This window comes from Pavona decussata, unplaced genomic scaffold (assembly GCF_977016875.1).
Source record: "Pavona decussata unplaced genomic scaffold, jaPavDecu1.1 SCAFFOLD_223, whole genome shotgun sequence".
In the NCBI taxonomy this organism is placed as follows: domain Eukaryota; kingdom Metazoa; phylum Cnidaria; class Anthozoa; order Scleractinia; family Agariciidae; genus Pavona; species Pavona decussata.
In genome coordinates, this window is record NW_028145628.1 from 3,478,107 (window position 1) to 3,498,086 (window position 19,980).

Here is a 19,980-nt window from a genome sequence, read left to right on the forward strand (position 1 = left end):
TTTCTTTTAATAACATGTTTATTTCTGCTAAATTTTTTTCCTATGCATTTTTACAGCTGGTAAAGCAAGAGGCTTTGTAATTACACAGCTTTACAGTTTATTTTCTGCGTGTAGAAAGATCAAACCTGGAATTTGTTAAATTGGACAATCCTCTTATCACAAGGATAAGAGTTTTATGGCAGGAAATTATGTTGTTTGCTTATCAATTGGCTATCCTTCAAAGAAAGTAAGTGCTCATAATAAAAAAAGAATTCTGTCATATACACTTTAAAGGATTGTGTAGTTTCAGACAATATCCATACCTTCCCTCACAGGGGTTTTCTCTGATACCCTCACCCCCACTGACAATCCCAATTTAGCTTCATACTTTCCTTTTAATTTTTTAGCCTTGAAGCCCACCCTTCTGGAATTTCTGATCCCTTCTGTGTTAGGGGGGGGGGGGGGGTATGGAAATATTCTGGAACTACACATTCCAATATAAGTGTATCTTTGAAATACCCCTTTGCTGAAAACCTTAGAAAGGACTTTGGGGTTACTGGGAACAAAGCAAAGAAAAAGCTTGACAATGGAAGTGATGAATTTTGAATAGTAGTACTGCAGAGTTCACAGTCTTTCAAATGGGCACATTTCATTTATGAAATGCTGCATGAGTGCTGGCAGTTTTGACAAAGATAAGTCCACTTTATAACCATTTGTGTAGAAACTACCCATTTTGAATGTAAAATCAAAGAATCTTCAAGTTCGTGTTCTCTCCAATCCACTTTGGAGTTGGAAAAACTGGATGTCCATGTGTACATCAAACATCAAGTGAAGTTTTCCCACTGATGTAGGTTACAAACTTCACTGTCATTGTTGCAGACAAGATTGTCGCCACTGTACCAAAACATCCAGCGTACAGGTGTAACCCTGCTGTTGCCCTTAGAATGAACAAGAGATGATACAATCTCTAGGCACTCCAAGGAGAAGCAACAGCAGGGTCTAACCTCAGCATCCTGCTGCAGCCACGTCGTTACCTGACCGCTTTGTATTCACAAGTGTCGTGAAGATCTACAAACAACAAGAAATTCATTTATCAGTTGGTAAAAAGCAGCAGGTGGCACATGTACCACTGGGGTGCTGGCAGGGAGTTCTTTAAATTAACCTGTCACAAACTTCCGGACCAACTGTCTGCAAACAAGCGGCTGACAGTCTGCCAACAAGTGACTGACAATAGGCTGGCAGATAGCCTTCAACAGAGCTGTTCTTCAATTTTACCAACAAAAAATAAGAACATATCGAAGAACAGCAAAACTACTATATTTTCAATAATTCAGACAACTTTTGGTAGCACCAGTGAGTCCATGTTATCAAGGTTCAATTGTGCAAAATGTTGCAAACTGTATTACTGTAAGCATGAACTAACCTCGGAGACTGTAGGATGAATGCCGACAGTTCTATCAAAGTCTTTCTTGGTAGCTCCTAACTTGATGGCCACAGCATAACCTTGTGTAACTTCTCCAGCGTTAGGACCTACTATGTGAAATCCAACTACACGCTCCTGAAGAATTAAACCATTGCATAGGATTATAAATTAACTGTTGCCTACAGTACCCAAGGTTTAAGAGTACCATACTCTGCCCTTACACCCTGGATAAACTAGCAAATAAATAGTATATTTTATCAGTGGGTTTGAGAAAATAAATTGTTTTGATCCTGTCATTTGAAGTTTGGAAAACAAAATTAGCTTACAGGATTAAAAAAAATTAAGGCATTAAAAGCTTTTGATTCCTTTGTGGAATCTTTTTCAATGAAGAGAAATTTGTATGTCATATGGTGTGGTATTAGTGGGTTGTTTTGTTGTGTAGTATTGTTGTATATTTTTACGAGATGTACTGTGCATGTATTTTTGATGAGCCCAAATACAAACAATGAGTTAAAATATCGAGCGATTCTACACACCCAAAACATCTGCAGCTGTAATAAGAGACTAATAATTATCCAACTTAATCTTTTATAATAAGAGCAAACAGATCTCTGAGAAAAAGTGCAACAAAATGAGCACACAAGTCAAGAAACTGGCTTTTTACTTCAGGTCCAAATAACAACCAAACCATTTCTTTATTGTGCAAATTACAAACTGTATGAATATTGCATCACACAGGTTTTGTGCATTATTGAAACAGTACTAAGTGAAGTTGGATATTTAAGTAACAAATTTCTGCAAAAGAAAATGTTACTTTCAAATAAATTTCTGAATAAAATTATAAAAATAAATTAATTTTTAAATAAAAACCAAACAATTTTTTGTTACTGAGCAAATTACAAATGTTTCTCTAAATCGTTTTTTATCCGAAATTACAAACTATTGAATATCGCATCATTCATGATCGTTTTGCGCATTATTCAAACAGTCCTGAGTGGAGCTGGATATTCATTTAATAAATTTTTGCAATAAATGTTATCTCTAAATAAATAATGCAGGAAACAAGAAAATATTGAAAGAAAATGTGATGTTATGTGAATAAACAATAGAGGCATATTTTCAGTTAGTGACACAGGCTTAATGGGAAAAAGGACATCCAAGTGCTCCTATCAGGAGTCAAACCTAAGACCTTCTGATTACTAGTTTGGATGCTCTACCACTGAGCTACAGGAGACTCGTGGGAACTAAGGCCATTAAACTAGGTTCATGTGACAAACATCCTGCATACTGCTAGTATATACCGGTATGTGAAATAAATGGTGAATTATAAATGAGATTTTTTCAGTCAGTTAAACTGGAATCTGTATTTTGATCCTTTCAATGGAAGTAATATTACTTAATACATAATACTCACATTATCACTTTTGTTGCAAATCAACTTGGCATAGCAATCGGACGAATCTCGTTTGGCCACAGTGTACTCCAGGGGTATGTAATTTGTATGATAAACCTCAATGTTATCCTCTCCATACCTAGCAACAGCATCTTCCTCTGACAGACCAATACAGCCATACTCCAGTGGAGTGAAGACTGTTGTCGCAACATTCACATAATCACACTGAAACAAAAAAGAGAAGATCACATATTTATAACCCTTTAACCCCTAACATCAAGAAAAAATTCTCCTATCTTGTCCCCATACTTTTCTTATAAATAAAAATAAGGGGGAGAAGTTATTAAAATATCAAGAAAATGCACCTTGGGTGATCATATCCTTAATTCTCATGACCTTAGGGTTTGAATAAGTATTGATATTACAAGGAGAAATTTGATGCTGATCACTGTTAGGGCTTAAAGGCTAAAAAGGTTTTGCAGCTCCAACTGTAACGTCTAAAGTTTGTTTCCTTTAATTAATTAGTTATTTCTTTTTCGCTTTTAAAAAATTCAATGTTCAAAAATTATAAGAGAAAAGTCTTAAGTTAAAACCCTGAGAAAGCTGGCTTCCTGATCCAATGACTTGAATGTTTGTCTGGGAGAAAACCATGCTGATATATAGACCCCTTTGAATTCTTTATTGACTCCCTGACTTTCAAAGTTGTTTGGTTCGAACAATATTAACTACAGCTAACTCTAAGTTGCCAAGGGATTCTTTCAATGGCCTTTTTTATAACTTCTATAATAATTAATGTGAATTTCAACTAACCAATACTTCGCCTTATACAAGTAGGCAATCGTCAACTATTGGTACCACTTTTTGATATCTATTATGTGTACTACGTAGTTTAATTAATTTTTTTCCTGTTCCCAAATATGGTTCTTATCTAAACTTGAGTAAACATGGCTGGTGATTTGAAATTGTCATACAATCATTACAAATTAAACCTTTGTAAAATGTACGCTAACAATAATTCAGTAGAAAGTCTCAGGATGGTGCTGATCAGATGCTTGACTAACTGTAACAAGGTGTGTAACCTGTGATAAGGATTTTTGTTTGGTGCTGCTACCTTTTCCCTTGTAAAAAAATGCCTGATTGATGATTTGGGTGGTGTGCAAAAAGATAACTGTGCTCTAGAAGGATGTCCACACATCCTGCTGTTATTCCCAGTAAATGCGAAAAGGAGGGAGGTTATTTAATTTATTGCTTGAGTTTAGCTCACCAACTCATTGCTGCCATTGTATAGCCGCTGTGCCAGTAATTTGCCAGCCTGTATGGCCACAGGAGTCAGTTCAAGTTTACCATCAAGGATATCTCCTATGGCATAAATGTTTGGCACACTGGATTGTTCATTGTCTCCTACAATTACTTTTCCATTCCTGGCAAAAAAAAAAATGAACATGTTTCCAGCTCTGGTCCATCATCAGTAATCAACGTTTCCTTGTGCATATGTGTGTGATCATATGACTGTACTGTCTGTGATAGACTTACATTGCTTGTGAACCACTTTGGTTACATTTCCATTAGTTTTAATCAAGGTGTATTTACTTGCACCCATGATTGGTTCTATAACTGAACTGGTTTTGCTTTTACAACACTCAATTGGAAAATCATTCTGTGCCCAAGTGCTGAACCAACTTTCCTGCTTCTGATCTAATGGTTTATATTCACCCCTCTGGGATACTTGATATTGCAGCCACAGAAACATATTTTTCATTTAATGATCTCTATATGAAAATTATATTCTCTGAGAATATCGCCTTCTACATGTATAAAAATATCCACAAGAGTCCTAAACTTAAGGGCATGTCTGCCCTAACAAGCCAAGGAGTTACCGGTACTTTCCGTTATATAATTATACTTCAATGTGTACTCTCAATACAGGTGTCCCTACGCTTTTTGGCTTTTAAAAATCCACAACTTTTTCCCTGACCTTTTCAAGTTTTCCATGACAAAGAGTTCACATTTTACAGTGTCAAAATGCGCAGTGTTTATTTCTATACTGAGTGAAAATGTGTTTCTTGGTTCCTTTTAGTTTTTTTTTTAATTGCTTATCTTCTTCCTCTTTTGTTCCATAAAAGAATGCTTTTTTAAGTGACTTTTTCCATAAACATCATTTTCAATGACTTTCCAGAAACCACAATAATATTAAAATCCATGACTTTCCAGGCCTGGAAAACGAAATTAAAAAATTCCAAGGCTTTCCAGGTTTCCCATCAGACCTATATGAACCCTGCAAGAGTGTATAAGTCATGCAGTAATGAAAAATTGCTTACTTTGGGTTGAGTTTCACACCAACATTTTCCAATCCAATTCCCTTGGTGCAAGGGTCTCTACCGATAGCAAACATCACCTGCACAGGGAAAATAATTATCTCAGTGTGTACACTTGGCTTTATTATTTCTATTCAATAATATGCCTCCTAACAGTGCATATGAAGTATTCATATGTTTTAATCTAGTTTATTTCCTCTAAACAGCACAACAGCGAAAAACTGCTTACAGTGTATAGTTTCATTTTGGTATCCCAGGTTTTTGAAGAATCCTAACCGATAACGGGTAAAACACCGATCTTCAGTATTCGAGGTTGAGCACTACCCGCTCATATCTTTAAGGTTTTGGATTCTACATTTGACTTTTGACATACACAATGCTTCCAATTTATATCTAAGTCAAGACCCATATGCAAAATAGTAAAGCAAGCAGGCTCTGCACACATTCAGTTTTAATGACTAGTGATTTGAGATCTGGTTGGTAAGAGTTGCAACTGTTGCTTACAGTGTTACAATCTATAGAGGACTCTTCCCCTGTTTCCAAGAGTTTGAAATGAACTTTGAGCTGTCTTGGAGTTCCTTCTGCTATAAGTTCAACCTGAAGATAATAAAAGCAGATGAATGTCACATTCAGTTGTAAAAGAATGGTCTACACAACTCTCCAATACTCTGAACCTGTTCAATCAATCAATCAATCAATCAATCAATCAATCAGTCAATCAATCAATCAATCAATCAATCAATCAATCAATCAATCAATCAATCAATCAATCAATCAATCAATCAGTCAGTCAGTCAGTCAATCTTTATTTATACAAGAATAAGAAGTAAAAGCTAAGAGTTTGTGAAACTCTCATTTCAATAATTTATTATTGACATATTATTATAATTATTATCTAGCTATTGTGTATTATACATCTATGATTCACATGCTGAGGGTGAATCAGGTAAATACTGGAAGAACATGCAGCCTCCATCAGCATTGGACCCCAAAATAACTAATGTCAATGCAAGATTACCAAAACACAGCATGGAAAGATCTTCAGTAATAACATCTGATTTGGAATTTTAAATGTGAAGGCACTGATTGAAGTGGAGGACAGTCTATATATATGGTTGCTCATCTTTTGCAACTCACACAATAACATGACTGAGTGTGTGAATGAGAGTTCATGATTGCAATAATCTACTGACAATACAAACTTAAGGTGAATACCTTTGTGGGAACAGCAGGCCTTACAATCTTCACTCCATGGTTCTCCATATCAGTACCAATTTTCTCTGCCATTTGCTGGAAGAGTAAAATGTTTTAATTATTTGTTGTTATTTTATTTTATTCATGTAGAAGAAGAGATTTGTTGAACAATTTAACTATAAAAAATTGCGATAAAGTTGAAAAGTTTAAAAAGTTTAAAGTAAATTAAACAGAGATCCAAATGGTAGTAAAAGTTGCACTTACAGCCGTAGAATCACAAGGGGACCCCACACAGCTGGAGCTTAACCTGGTTTGTGCAGTACATGTATGAAGCAACTGGGTGGAATGCTAGTCCATCACAGGCTACCCTGCATCGAGTGACTACGAATATTACTACTTCCCCTGGATGGAATGCTAGTCCTTCACAGGATACCCAGCATGAAGTAACTTGGAAAATCACTACGCCCCCGAGACAAGATGGTATGCCTGTCCATCATAGGCTACCCAGTATCAATTGACTACAAATATTACTACTCCCCCCTGGATGGAATGCTAGTCCATCACAGGATACCCAGAAAAAAGTGGCTAGGGGCATTGCTGTTCTCCCCCTGTATCGCATGCTAGTCCCCCCTAGGAAACCCAGCATGATGTGACTAGAAGCATTACTACTCCACCCCAGATGGGATGCTAATCCACTACAGGACACCCAGCATGAAGTGACAAAACCTACTCCCTCCTATGGCTGCTTGTAGTCCATCACAGGAAGCCCAACACGTAATGACTTTTGATAAAGACCATGATAATAGGTCCACCACAGGCTAACCAGGATGAGTACTACTCAGGAATCCCACCCTTGCATGCGATGCTAGTCCATCACAGGACACCCAACTAGGAATAGTACAGCTCCCTCCTGGATGGGATGTAATGTACAGTAATACTAGGTTTCCCTATTTGGTAACACCCCCACGTCGGAAAGCCAGTTTCATGCACCCCTTGCTCAACAACTGTGCCTCTGCTAGAGACGTAACAATTTATTTTGCTGATGATGAGAGAAGCAGAGATTTATACAACATGGAATTTTGTTTTAAAGTGTTCTATATTGTGGCTGGCCAAACCAGCCTCCATCAGGTACAAAGAGAATTTGCATTGGGACATGTGCTTATATTACAAGTATTTGCGCAATAACGGAACTACGTACAACTAAAGTGATTGACAGTATAAAAGATTAAGCAAATGAAATAATAATTATTGAAAAAAAAAATAAAGAGGAAAACAGCTAGTAAATTTCTTTGCAAATATTGAGGCCATGTTATTTTGCTGTCATTTTATGAAAATTAATGTACAATGATACACAGTAAGTTGTTAAGTCCTTTATACCTGATCAAAACCTCGTAAAAGAATAGACCGCACAAGGACAGTGACATCTAGATTGACTCCACGAAGGAATCCTGCACATTCAAGTGACACATATGATGCTCCAACCATTACTGTTTTCCCAGGACTGTGTTCTAATGAGAACAAATCATCACTGCAAACCAAAAACAAGAAATAACAATTAAAGTTAAAAGCAATTAAGCTAATTAACAAATCGACTGCAGTTCTCTATGGTCTACACTCTAAAAGACCATAAAATGATGTCATAAAATGTTCAAAATTCAAGTGGAATCACGAGCCACCGGTGAGTGGTTTGACTAGCAAGTTTTTACAATAACATGGAAAAAAGAATTCGCTTATTTTTCATTGAGTGTGCAAGTTACATCTGATGTCATTTCTATTGTCTGCATTCTTATGGACAATAGCTACTAGCTAATCAGTGCACAGGAAATTGATGGCATTATTTTCTATTGTCTGCATTCTTGTGGACAATAGCTACGAGCCAATCAGTGCACAGGAATTTTGACATTTGTTGTAAATACCAGGATGAGCATCAAATTTGAATTCCATTTTTATTTTCAATTTTCAAAACTTTTTTCCTCCTTAATTTCTGTTTTGTTCTTCACCTTTGGCTAAAACTAAGCTTTTGGAAACATCGTCAACAAGTGAAATGAAATCCTCAGATAACTTTTAAACCATGCAAATAACTGGACCAGGCTAGACACCTGCCTTAAAAGTAAATGTTTAAGCTAGTTAATGTTGTTACCTTGTAATGCCATACTCCTTTGCTCCTGGTATGTCTGGGTATCGTGGTCTTAATCCACTTGCAAGAACAATATGTTGTGCCGTCATCTCTGTGACCTTCCCTTTCTTGTCAACAGCCTGGATACCATTATGAGAACATTAAATAATTTATAAACTGAATGGTTTCGTCAAGAGCTATACAGTGGAACTCTGCCTTATGCCAACCTCATTAATATGGCCAGCTCATTATTACGATCACTTTTTCTGCCACGCATGATTTGAAAGTCCAGTCATTTCAGTCATTCCAGTCAGTTTTACAACCTCGTTAATCTGAGCACCCCGTTATTATGACAACATTTGATTTTTCACGTCCCGAAGATGGTCATATTAACAGGGTTCTGCTGCTTTTCAAGATTCAAAGTCCTGGATTTATTTTTTTGATCTCAAGCTAAAATTTCAAGAATTGGCACATGACTTTCAGTATTCGACACTAACTTTCCTGCTAAATTGCCCTTTGGGCAACCAGGTCTCTATTTTTTGTTGCCTAGCGTATTTTTTGGTTGCCCAAAACATCCATCTCCAACCTTAAGCTAAGCGTCAAGACAACCCCCATGCCTAGGTAACTCGTTACATTGTAATCGAAATCAACTTTATTTGGGTAACTCACAGTTGGTTTTTGACATTTACAATACACAGCCTTCTCCTTCTTAAATTCAAGCCATGGAAAATGTTAAAATGCCACAACTCGTCAAGGTTTGGTACATGTATCTTCTAACTCGCTTGCTTTCAAGTGTATTTTCCTGAGTTTTCTAGTGCAAAGACTTCCTCAAACTTTTTCTCTTTAGCTAACCTCTTCAACTTCGTCAACTTCTCTTCCTTTTTCCCTCTCTTCTTCCCTTACATCGTTCTTTCGCTTTTTCCTTGAAAACCCAAACTGAAATGGACTCATTTCAACAACTTGATCGCTGTGAAAATCCCGGGAAAACACGAAGCGTAAATTTGGCCGCTTGGAGCCTAGGTACAGTAAATTTACCAACATTCTTTGCGGGTTAAAAAAACATGGCAGCCACGATTTTGTGCACAGTGTTTCGTGCTCGTTTCGTTGTATCTTGTTCAAACTAATATGTATCTTTTTTCAATCTATGGCTAACGGGTATGAAAATATCCCAAGGTAAGTACCCATATTAACACAATAATTAAATTGACAGCAAAGAGTTTTCAATTCGCTTTATTTCCTGCTGGACACACTGTGGACAGGAGCAAAACATCTGCTTGCCCGATCGGGCAACTTTTACCATAGTTTTACTTGCCCATTGAATCATTTTACTTGCCCCGGGCAATCGGGCAAGCGTTAGTGTCGAATACTGACTTTTTTGTTTCTTCTACTACTTTGAATTACAAAACATGTCATACACTAATTATTTGAATTTAAACCTTGAAGCACTGGGTGAAATTAACGATTTATAATAACATTATCTTCGTTTTTATCAGTATTTTTACTACTGTCAAGTGTTACTCTATATAAATAAAGCCTTTACTTACTTACTTTACTTTGTCGGTACAAGTAACAATGCATTAACCCTTTCCCTACCAAGGATGTATATATACTTCCTCCAGAATGTCACGCAACGACCTAGGACATATATATACGTCCTCAAACAAATAGCATGACTCGCATGAATTAATTTAATCTGGTTGTTGAGAAAGGTCTGACGCTAATATGGAAAAGCCCCTGACCAGATATAGTGCCTTGAAATTTTTTTGAAAACATTTCAAAATGGCGGCTCGATGAGGAGGACAGATGTTGACAAAAGAGGAAGCTTTCCCCGAACTTCACGTAGATGCGGACTCTGATATCGATGATTGGAGGGACGACAGTGATTTTGACCCAAGTAGTTCGGAGGATTCGGAAATGGGCGATTCTGACGAAGGCAGTGAACAGGATTTGATCGAACTGGAGCAACAATAACAAAACACACGTGGCCAGAAAAATGACTTTGAGCAAAATCACTTTTTATTAATACCTTTCACGGCTTGAAATCATCTCGTTGTCCTAAGTCTAAGTGAGCTGAGACGTTTCCCTTGAAAATTTTTATATTTTTTAGCAAAATAAAAATTTTGTAAAAAGCCAAGATGGCCACCGGTTGGTGGGTGTATTTGGCTGTGGTAGGGAAGGGGTTAATTATTATTAATGCACTGTTAAACACTTTAATTACCTTAACTGTGTGAGCATTCAAAAGTTCCCCTGTTGCATTCTTGTATATGACCTTCTTGTCCCTAAGCTCCACTCTGTATCCCCAATTAAGTGACCCAATATGATTCTAAACGGACAAAATATGAACTGACAATTATTGGTTCATCCTTGAACTCACCAGCGTGCCAGTTAAAAGATCAAACAAATTATTTTTAAACTGAAGTCTTTTCCACTAAATAAAGCTAACACCAAACCTGAACATTTTCTCTCATTTTTGCCCAGCTGTGCTCCACTGGAAAAAAAAATGTGCAAAATATTTTCAACTTGTACATTGAATACAAAAAACAAAGTTTATTTTCAAGACCTTTTATGTTACCGTAACTACCGTTTATTTTTTGGGTTTTTCATGTGTCAAAATTGCCATATTTAAAATTCGTTTATTGTTAAAAAATTACAACTAATTAATTATTAATTGTTATTTAACGAATAATATTGACAAAGGGGAACAGTAAGGTATAAAAAAACTTGAAATGAGGTAAAAGATAAATTAAATGTTATTAATGAACCCTTATTTATTAATGTTGATTCTTAAAACTTAAAAAGGTACAGTGTAAAGTCACACAAGAGCCTGAGTGGCCCACACGAATAGCCCGGTTTCTGTAGCATGAAGCAACTAGAAGTATTGCTACTTCCCCTGGATGGGATGCTAGTCCATCGCAGGGTTACCCCCAGCAGTATGTCGACGGTACCCATTTATACACCTGGGTGAAGAGAGACAAGGTGGAGCAAAGTTTCTTGTCTAAGGAAACAACACAGCAATGAAGAGACCAACTTGGCCTCGAACCAACGACCCTCAGATCCTTCGACTGCGGATCGAAAGTCCGACGCGCTAACCACTACATTACCTTTTGAGTCATAGTCCCATCCATATTTCCTGGCATCTTCCATGCTGTGCCCAAGTATTGCTGCCTGGTGCATAAGTTTCTTTGGAATGCAACCAACGTTTACACAGGTACCACCAAGGCCTAAGAGAGATGTAATTTAAAATAAGAAGGCCTGGGTAGGTTGATTTGAATGGTTACATGAAAAATTGCTACTTAAAGCATTTTCTGGATTTAAATTTCTTTTCAAAGGGATAAAAAAAAGTTACTGATTAAAAAAATTAGACATATTAGTTGCTATTTTAATTCAGTTGTTTTTCAAAACAGCAACCTTGCAGTATCTCCTTTAAAAATGCATTACAATAATAATGATATTTCTTAAAAAAATTGGCAACATTCTCTCTCAAGTTCCTGCACATTCATTATACATTGTGCAGTTCCAGAAAACATCCATGCTCCCCGCATGGAAGGATTTGGTTTTGCACCCCCTGTCCCCCCCCCCCCCCCCCTCCTCAGGAAATTCCAGTTTAGCTTTATACTTTGCTTCTAAAATTTTGACTTTTAAGAACCCCCTCCCCCTAGGAATTTCTGGTGACCATCCATGGAGGGGAACAGATTTTTTCTGGAACTGCACATTATGAAGACCAATGTTGTCAACGAGTCGATATTGTTTGAAAGACAAGAACTGACCCCAAGTGGTGCCAATGGGAGACGGCTTCACAAAATCCAACACTGCTACTTTTTTGCCAAGGTTAGCAGCTTCCTGTAGGAAGAAATTAGACGCTGATCATTTATAAGAAAGTCAAATGCTAACATAGAATTCAGGAACCAGTTATTTTAATAAATCAAATGGTGATAAATGAGATCAATCAGAAAAAGAGGTGAACATGTTGCTTGGACCATGTGATCTGAATGGATTGACTGAGATGAAAGAAAGAGAGAGAACTCGGAACTATGCAAAATGTTGCTGTGATTTGTTGAATATTCTTGGAGAAAAAGGTTTTCAAAAACCGTGACATTTAAAAAGAATGTATGAGTTTCCATCCAGCCATACATTCTTTATAAAACTTGGCATTTTGAACATTTGTCTTACAAAACTATTTAACATGCCATGCACAAAATTTTTATAACCTACAACAGTACTGTTGAACCAAGAAGGAAGTTTGTCACGCTCTTTTAATTGAAGGGCTGAGCGCATAAGCGATTTATGTCTCATTTTAACCTGGTTTTCGATTTTGCTCAGATTTGTCATAAATTTTTGCTCTCCTTGGTTTTGAAAACATTTCGCGGTTTTACAATCGTGTACAAAACTCCTTGAGAAAACCAAACACAAACAGGGCAAAAACCTGACTTGCTTACTATTTCTCTCTTGTTAATTCTACCACAGAACTTTACTTCTCTCTCCCACCCCTTCCCCTATGCAATGACAACAGAAAACAGATGAAAAACACCACTCACTTACTGTTTCTCGTTTCTTAATTCTACCACAGTTATTTCTCCCTCCCCCCCTCCCCCTTATGCAATGTTGATTTGGAAGGTGATGCTTGCCAGGAGACCGTTCGTGACCCAGAAAACAACACTGAGTTGGGGGGGGGGGGGGGGGGAATGTGGTGGTTTGCTTGTTTACCAGTGAACACGCATGGAAAGGTAATGTTGTTAGAGATGTTGTCCACGTTGTACTCGTCGGTTAAGAGGTCTCAGACTGTGCGTTCTTGTTGTAAGGTGACCGTGCGTATTTGAGAAGTGGAAACATTGGAATGTAAGTTACGGTTCGCGGTCAGCCAAGTCGTATGGTGCATATTTTTTCTTTGTGCGTCAACGAAGTCAAGAAAGTTACTCTTTTTTGCTGTAGGATAAGTGTGGCGCAAATAGCTTTAGCGTGATTTCACCAAAATGCTAGTTCCAATTTTGTGCTTTCCCTTCTGGGCGATAGAACCAACTAGTAGCATAACGAACTTACAGCAAAGTTCACCGTCACATTATTTCATTAACATGGTTGTAACTTTCCACTTAACCGTAAGGGAAAATAACTGGACTTCATACAAAGATCGCTCTCTTGAAAGCCAGTAAAGCCGTAAGTCATGCAGTGCCTGACATAGAACTTGTTTTCTTTCAATGCGTAACAGTTCTCGCCCTCAGTTCTCGCTTATTCAAATCGTGTTGCAGGGAAGGAAATGGCTTGTTTTGAGATAAACTTTTCTCTCATTGAAAAACCGATTTTTGCCCTTCTTTTCTACCCCTTTTGATCACAGCAAAAGTGCGCCTTAGCACTTTGGCAACAGTTCTCACCCATGTCGCAATAAAGAAACTAAATGAATTTTGAATTATTTTTATGTAATGGGGTGAGAACTGTTCGAAAATAGATTTCCTCTGTGAAACACATTTAGGAAAGCATTTCAACATAGCGACCAAATGATAAACAAAGCATTTATGCGCAGCCGAAGGTAATACATTGCCAACGAACATATAAAATTGACTTTTTAGTGGTGAAAACAGTGGCCGAGAAATGTGCGGACATTTTGATGACCCATTGTATCTGCATTTCTTACATTCCTGTCACGCACATAGTAGTTTGTAACAGAATCAAATAAAAGCGTAAGATTTTCATTTCTCCTGCGAGAAGGACCGCTTTCGATCGTGTGCCATGGTTCAAAAGACAACAAGTTTATATATTTAATACAAATATTAATACTCAATGCATTGTTCTTTTGGTCATCCATAGTGACTATAATGTTATCGATTTTTCTTTAGAAGATGGTAACAATTCCCAATGGCATTAATATGAAACAAAAATTGGCAGAAAAAAATACTGGACAATGTTTTTATATCAAATTGAAGTTCACATGCAAAAATTCGGACAAAGCCGAGCAAAATCGAAAAACAGGCTGAAATTCGACATAGGTCGGTTATGCTCCCAGCCTTTCAATTTATGGACACAATTTAGCTGCACTGTTAAGTAGTTTTTCCATTTATGTTAAAGTATATTAATGAGGTTAAACATATAAACAAGGACGTGCCTATATAAGAGTTACATCTAATTGTTAGCATAAATCAATACTGCTTTGAATTCATACCTTAGAGCAAGCCAACCCTCCTGACCCACCGCCGAGGACAATCAAATCATATGTGTAGTTCTCTGAAGGCGGAACAATCAGGTCCATAAGCTTCCCTTCATCATGTAGCTTTATCGTGTCATCAGCTCCACCAATGTGTTTTCCACGAATGAAGATGTTGGGAACTGTCCTTTGTCCTGTCATCTCTTTCAGTTTTTCATGGATTGTTGTACCATTGTCTAGCGAACAAGAAAGCAGAGTTCTTTCAATGCAATGGTAGATGACATCAACTTTTAAAGTCCTGAAATAATTCTTAATTAATTGTGCCAGTTATAAAGAGTTGCTTATTGAAGACAATAAAAATTTGTCCTTGTTCTTTGGCGATGATCATTCCTTTTACTCTTATTACAACCCTCGGCTGGCTAATGTGCAACTAAACCAATGCGAGGCAACAATGAGAATTCTTATAAATATGGGATGGCAGGATATAATTTGTCTTTTTTAGTTATATTTTCTCTTAGTTATATGGGGCAGAACTTTATTGAAGTGGTGCGTGGAAAAAGGCCCTAAGTGACTTCTGATCTCGCTCTAAATTCTCCCCCTTCGGACAAGGAAATACAAGTGGGAGTGGGAATCTAGCAGTTTATCAGAAGTCACTTCTGACCCCTGTCACACCCTTTGCCTTCCTAGTACTAGTCTTCCATCTTTTTTTTTCTGTAAATTTTTTACCTTCTGTGGTGATTCAATAAATAAATTAATGGTAGGAAGTGAGATTGAAAGAGCACCATTTGAATTTGTCTTTACTTTGCTCCTGAAATCGAGGAACACAGGAGCAAACAGAATACGATAAATTGGGGAAAAGATGTGGGGTGAGCTGTACCGTTTGTAACATCTAACATAGTTAGTCAAGAGGACAAAAAACACGAACAACAAAACGATATTTACATGTAATGCTCCTGGCCCTAAAAAACATTGCAACTGCATATTAAAAGGGTCCAGTGAAAATAGAGCTTTTGAAAGGTTCAGGTCTACAGAAAGATGTGGTGGTCTGAAGAAGCAAGTAATTTCTTGGTCTCTTTTTATTTCAGAAAATATGTTACATCATAAATAATTTTTTTAAGAATTGTGTAAACACAGGAAAGGAAAAGGAAAAAAATAACAAATAAATAAATATAGGAAAAAAAAATCTCTTCATAACATTGTAAGTAGTCGATAGCTTTTGGTAACAGATGTGAAGTATTGTTAGCTGTAGACAAAGTTCATGGTAAGTCAAGTATTCTAAGCAAAGTATTGTAAGCCGTGTAGTGTTGGTAGTATAATTTATGTCTTTTTAATGTATTACTGCTTTAATAAAAAAAAAATACAAGAGCAAATAAAGTTATTCTATCAGGCTAAAAAAAAAACCAAAAAAAATAAACAAATAAATAATTTTACAAAATTCTAATTTACCTAGCAAGTCCAATTCCATGGCTGTGAATGTCACATTTAATGACTTGAAAAGCTCCTTCACCTGTCATTTGCAAAATTCATCAAAACATAAATTCAAGTCAACAGATTGTATAACTACAAGTTCATTGTTTAAATGTCACTTTTGAGAACTTGGTTGTACAATTATATCTCTAAAAAGGCGACTGCCTAAATACACTGTATTTGCACCCGCAGTCAGGGCTTTGGAAATCAAGATGAATTTCCATCAAGGTATTGGTCTTGTAAATGAAACACTGTAAATTATAATCGACAATTTAAAGCAGATTTTGTTTGGAAACTTCTACAACATATACAGGAAACATGTCACCAAAAGATTAATTAAAATTTCTGTTCATCAAACAGAATACATCAATGAAAATAAAACACAAGTCATAAGGAAAATTAGTCGGACCATTATATTGTAAAATAAAAATAAAAAGGAAAATACTTTGACCTGGCCTTACTTGCCTTATGCAAAAATAATATTTATATTATTATGGTACTATTATTATTATTATTATTAGAAGTATTATTGAAAGCTTAACTTTCAGTCCCTGTTCATATGTACATATGTTTAAACTCAAAACACATATTCACCCCTTTCAAAATATACTGGCAGCTGGTAATTTTGTCACATACAGATGAAGATTTGCTGTTTAGTTTACATTAATTTTTGCCTACAGCTCCAGGACCCCTTTGGCCTACAGTACGGTTCTGCTTACTTCGCCTGTTATGTTGTCTACTATTGCACAGCATTTTGCAATTATTATATGTTATTAATACATTCAGTTTTCTGTTTACACGTAAATGATAAAAATGGACATAATTTATAACAGGATATTTTTTGAAAAAGCTTTCCAAAATGGGATATTTTTAATTTAACATAATTCATGTTTTTTCATTTGGACAGCTTAAAATGCACATTTCCCTTAATACTGACACTACAGCATTGGATCCAGTGTATAAAAGAGAACAGAATTCAATATAGGGTGGATAAATATCTGTGTTGTTCAAAACAGGGTTTTAGCATCAATCTACCCCAGGGAGGGGTGTACACAACAAAAATTTGTATGAACACAACTGAATTAGAAACGTGTGCATAGGACTGGCTCAGTCTTTCCACTCCAGAAAGATATCATTCCTTGCCAGAACAGAGCAATCTAATACGAACACATGTTCATATACTATATACATATACATGTAGTTAAGTACACGGGTGTGAATTTGAATGTTCGACAAGGTTAGCTGCTAGCAAGAAGGACGATCTAAAGTAAAAGAAAGACAATCTTATATAGCTAGCCGTTAAATTCACCCCAGCAGCAACTGAGATGTGCCTGATTTTACCACTCTCAGAAAACAAAAAATAAACAATACAAAACAAATAAAAGATGCTATTGATTCTACGATGCACTCGAGGGTTAGGGGTATAAAGACCAATTTTCACTCACTAAAATAAAACTATGACAGCTTAAAAACAGGCGTGACCTAAATCGAGTTGAAATACTTCTTTTGCTCATAAAAGTCTGTGCACGTTGGAAGTAGAACTCACGACCGAGCGATTTTGCGCTGGTGCTAACGCTATCAGTTTACAACATCAAGTCACGTAAAATTAAGGTCATCTTTGTAACCTTCTTCCCAAAGAAAGCACAAAACTGTGTATATTTTCGACTTGACTATCAGCGAGCAAAAAGTTTAATATGTGCAGGGATTACGTAATCTATAGTAGCCTCGAGGCTTCTGCCTTCATATCAGACAATACGAAAACAGCCAGAAATGCCGGCAATTAAGTTATTGAATTTGCCATTATCAAAACAGAAATCTGCTTGCCTGATTAGAACTTCCCTCTTCTCAGAAGATCGACAATGTTAACATAAACAATGTCTCACTCACCTTTTTGCAGAATGGACACGTAGATTTGGAGAATATCATCACGACATTGTCCTTGATATTCTCCTCGATCAAGTCTTTCACCGGCGCCATTTTACTCGGCGTATCGGGCGACGGTGTCCTCGCCCGCTTTAGGCTTGAAACTACGAAACCAATGATTGTAACAAAAGCAAAACAATGGCGTGAAAACTTAACACATAGCAGGAAACCAAAAAGTACTTTAGCGGCACTGTACGTAAGGTAAACCTTTCAAAAGTTCTGAAGGTTAAAATTCTGAACTCCTAAAAAATGCAAAATTTTACTCCACTGGTCACGTGCCTAGGCTAAGTTGTCAGTTTCGATTGTTCACCAACCACCACTTTTAAAATATTGCGCTTGGATAAGCAGCTCATTGGAGAAAACGTACCTTTTTGTCGAGAAATTGTCAGGAATTGATGGGTGACAACAGAAGGAAGCACGATGTCGGACGAAATTTCATTGTAAAACACGTGACTGGCACTAACTAAGCATGACGTGACGTAACGCGGGAAATTTTCACGCGCGCGCGGGAAAACTATCTTGTTTATTTCTCATCGATTTCGTTCGGAAATGTTCGCAAAATTGACGATTTTTCACCCATTTTACATTTATAGAAGACAAACAAAACGCAGTGGCTATGTTACGCGGTCGACTTGCTGTGAGTCGGTTTGAGTATGCATCCTTGAAAATTCACCGAGTCATGCATGCTCAACTTCCTTTCCTATCAAACTGACATCACGGGAAACAACTCAAAAAAAACACGGAAGTGGGAAAGGAAACTTCCTGTGCCATGAATCATTTTCCCGCTTCTAATCTGACATTAATGACATCTAATAAATGTAAAATCACATAATGCATTAACCGATTCAGTTGTCGCGGCATTCCAAACCCTGCACTGCTTGACTCAACGCTGGCACTCGACTAAACAGTTTTCTTGTTTCATTTTCTAACATCTCAAATATAATACCATTAGAACCCAAATACGTTTTTCATCAAGTTGGAAACGAACGGTTACATTTTCTACGGTAAACGATCAACTATTCCAGACTATTCTGATTTCGTGACACTGTGGCCTAACTGATACTCAATGCAGCTTAATGATTTCCTTTTACCTGTGTCAGTCCTTCGCTCACCGGTATCCATCCGGTTCTATGGTTCTTTAGAAAATTGGAATTAAATTTGTAAAATTTCTGAATAACAAACTAAAGTGACTAATCTGATGTGCTCTCCCTGTGCTTTTATAAGGTCCGTTTAGATCCTTCGAAAATGTCAAGTCACGCTGAATAAGCAGCCTCAATTAGCATTCCTTGCATGACATATATGTCATCATGCAGTATTTTTGGACGCGAATCGAATCACCGATCGGTGAAAATGTCTGCGATTTAGGATAGCTTCCTTTTTTTCTGGATTTAATGTTCCGTGGCTCTCTCAAATATTAAAGCCGGTTTCACAAGAACAAGTGATGGTAGAAGGGGTGAGGTGGGGCGAGGTTGCCAAAGTCTCTTGAATGTTTTAGCATTAATTTCCATACATTAAATTACTGCCTGGATTAGGAGTCTTTTATATCTAAATGATTGACCTTTAGGATCTTGTCAAGAAATTCAAACATTAGAAATGCCCAACGTTGCAATACTGGTAAAACTAGCTGCTGATAGTAAAGTAAATTTTGAACTGACAAAAAATATAGATTCATCTAAAAGAGCTAAAGGAAATTTTCACTATTTGTCTGTATTTTTTTTACATGCTTTATTTAAATACGCAAATACACTTAGGTTGCTTACACTTATATAAATTACTTACACTTATACAGTATTTGAATTTTACAAAGTACTTTTCTGTTAAGTTAAAAGAGAAAAAAAAAGGCAACTAAGTAATCGAGAAAAAGAAAAGAAAAGAAGAAAAAAATTATTAAGATAACAAAAGAAGTTAAACAAAAAAACTACAAAATCGAGCCTCTGCATTAGCTTACATATGAGAGTTAAGAAAAAAAATGCATCACATCATTCATTTTGATTGAGAGCAGAAATTCCATTTAAGCACATTTTTCTAATTTCCATT

The 19,980-nt window shown here is 36.6% G+C and overlaps 1 long non-coding RNA gene and 1 pseudogene across 4 annotated transcripts in view; both read right to left on the reverse strand.

Annotated features, from left to right (window-relative positions):
• Positions 1–19,980, reverse strand: part of LOC146459222 (thioredoxin reductase 1, cytoplasmic-like) — a 66,596-nt pseudogene continuing 46,616 nt past the window's right edge. The window contains exons 1-17 of one of the 3 annotated variants that reach the window (XR_014858054.1): positions 19,035–19,178; positions 17,908–18,047; positions 16,000–16,060; positions 14,572–14,789; positions 12,188–12,260; positions 11,522–11,641; positions 10,871–10,908; positions 10,639–10,743; positions 8,445–8,560; positions 7,682–7,832; positions 6,326–6,400; positions 5,615–5,707; positions 5,114–5,190; positions 4,060–4,216; positions 2,817–3,020; positions 1,403–1,537; positions 1–1,047 (exon numbers count right to left, since the gene is read on the reverse strand). The product of XR_014858054.1 is annotated as a thioredoxin reductase 1, cytoplasmic-like, transcript variant X1 (transcript). Of the gene's footprint in view, positions 1,048–1,402; positions 1,538–2,816; positions 3,021–4,059; positions 4,217–5,113; positions 5,191–5,614; positions 5,708–6,325; positions 6,401–7,681; positions 7,833–8,444; positions 8,561–10,638; positions 10,744–10,870; positions 10,909–11,521; positions 11,642–12,187; positions 12,261–14,571; positions 14,790–15,999; positions 16,061–17,907; positions 18,048–18,310; positions 18,403–19,034; positions 19,179–19,980 lie in introns of those variants that run through there. The other 2 variants (XR_014858056.1, XR_014858057.1) reach the window with 2 other exon arrangements.
• On the reverse strand, positions 9,045–9,541 carry LOC146459223 (uncharacterized). Its single transcript, XR_014858059.1, has 2 exons — positions 9,409–9,541; positions 9,045–9,193 (listed from the first exon to the last, which is right to left on the reverse strand). It is a non-coding gene; the product is annotated as an uncharacterized LOC146459223 (long non-coding RNA).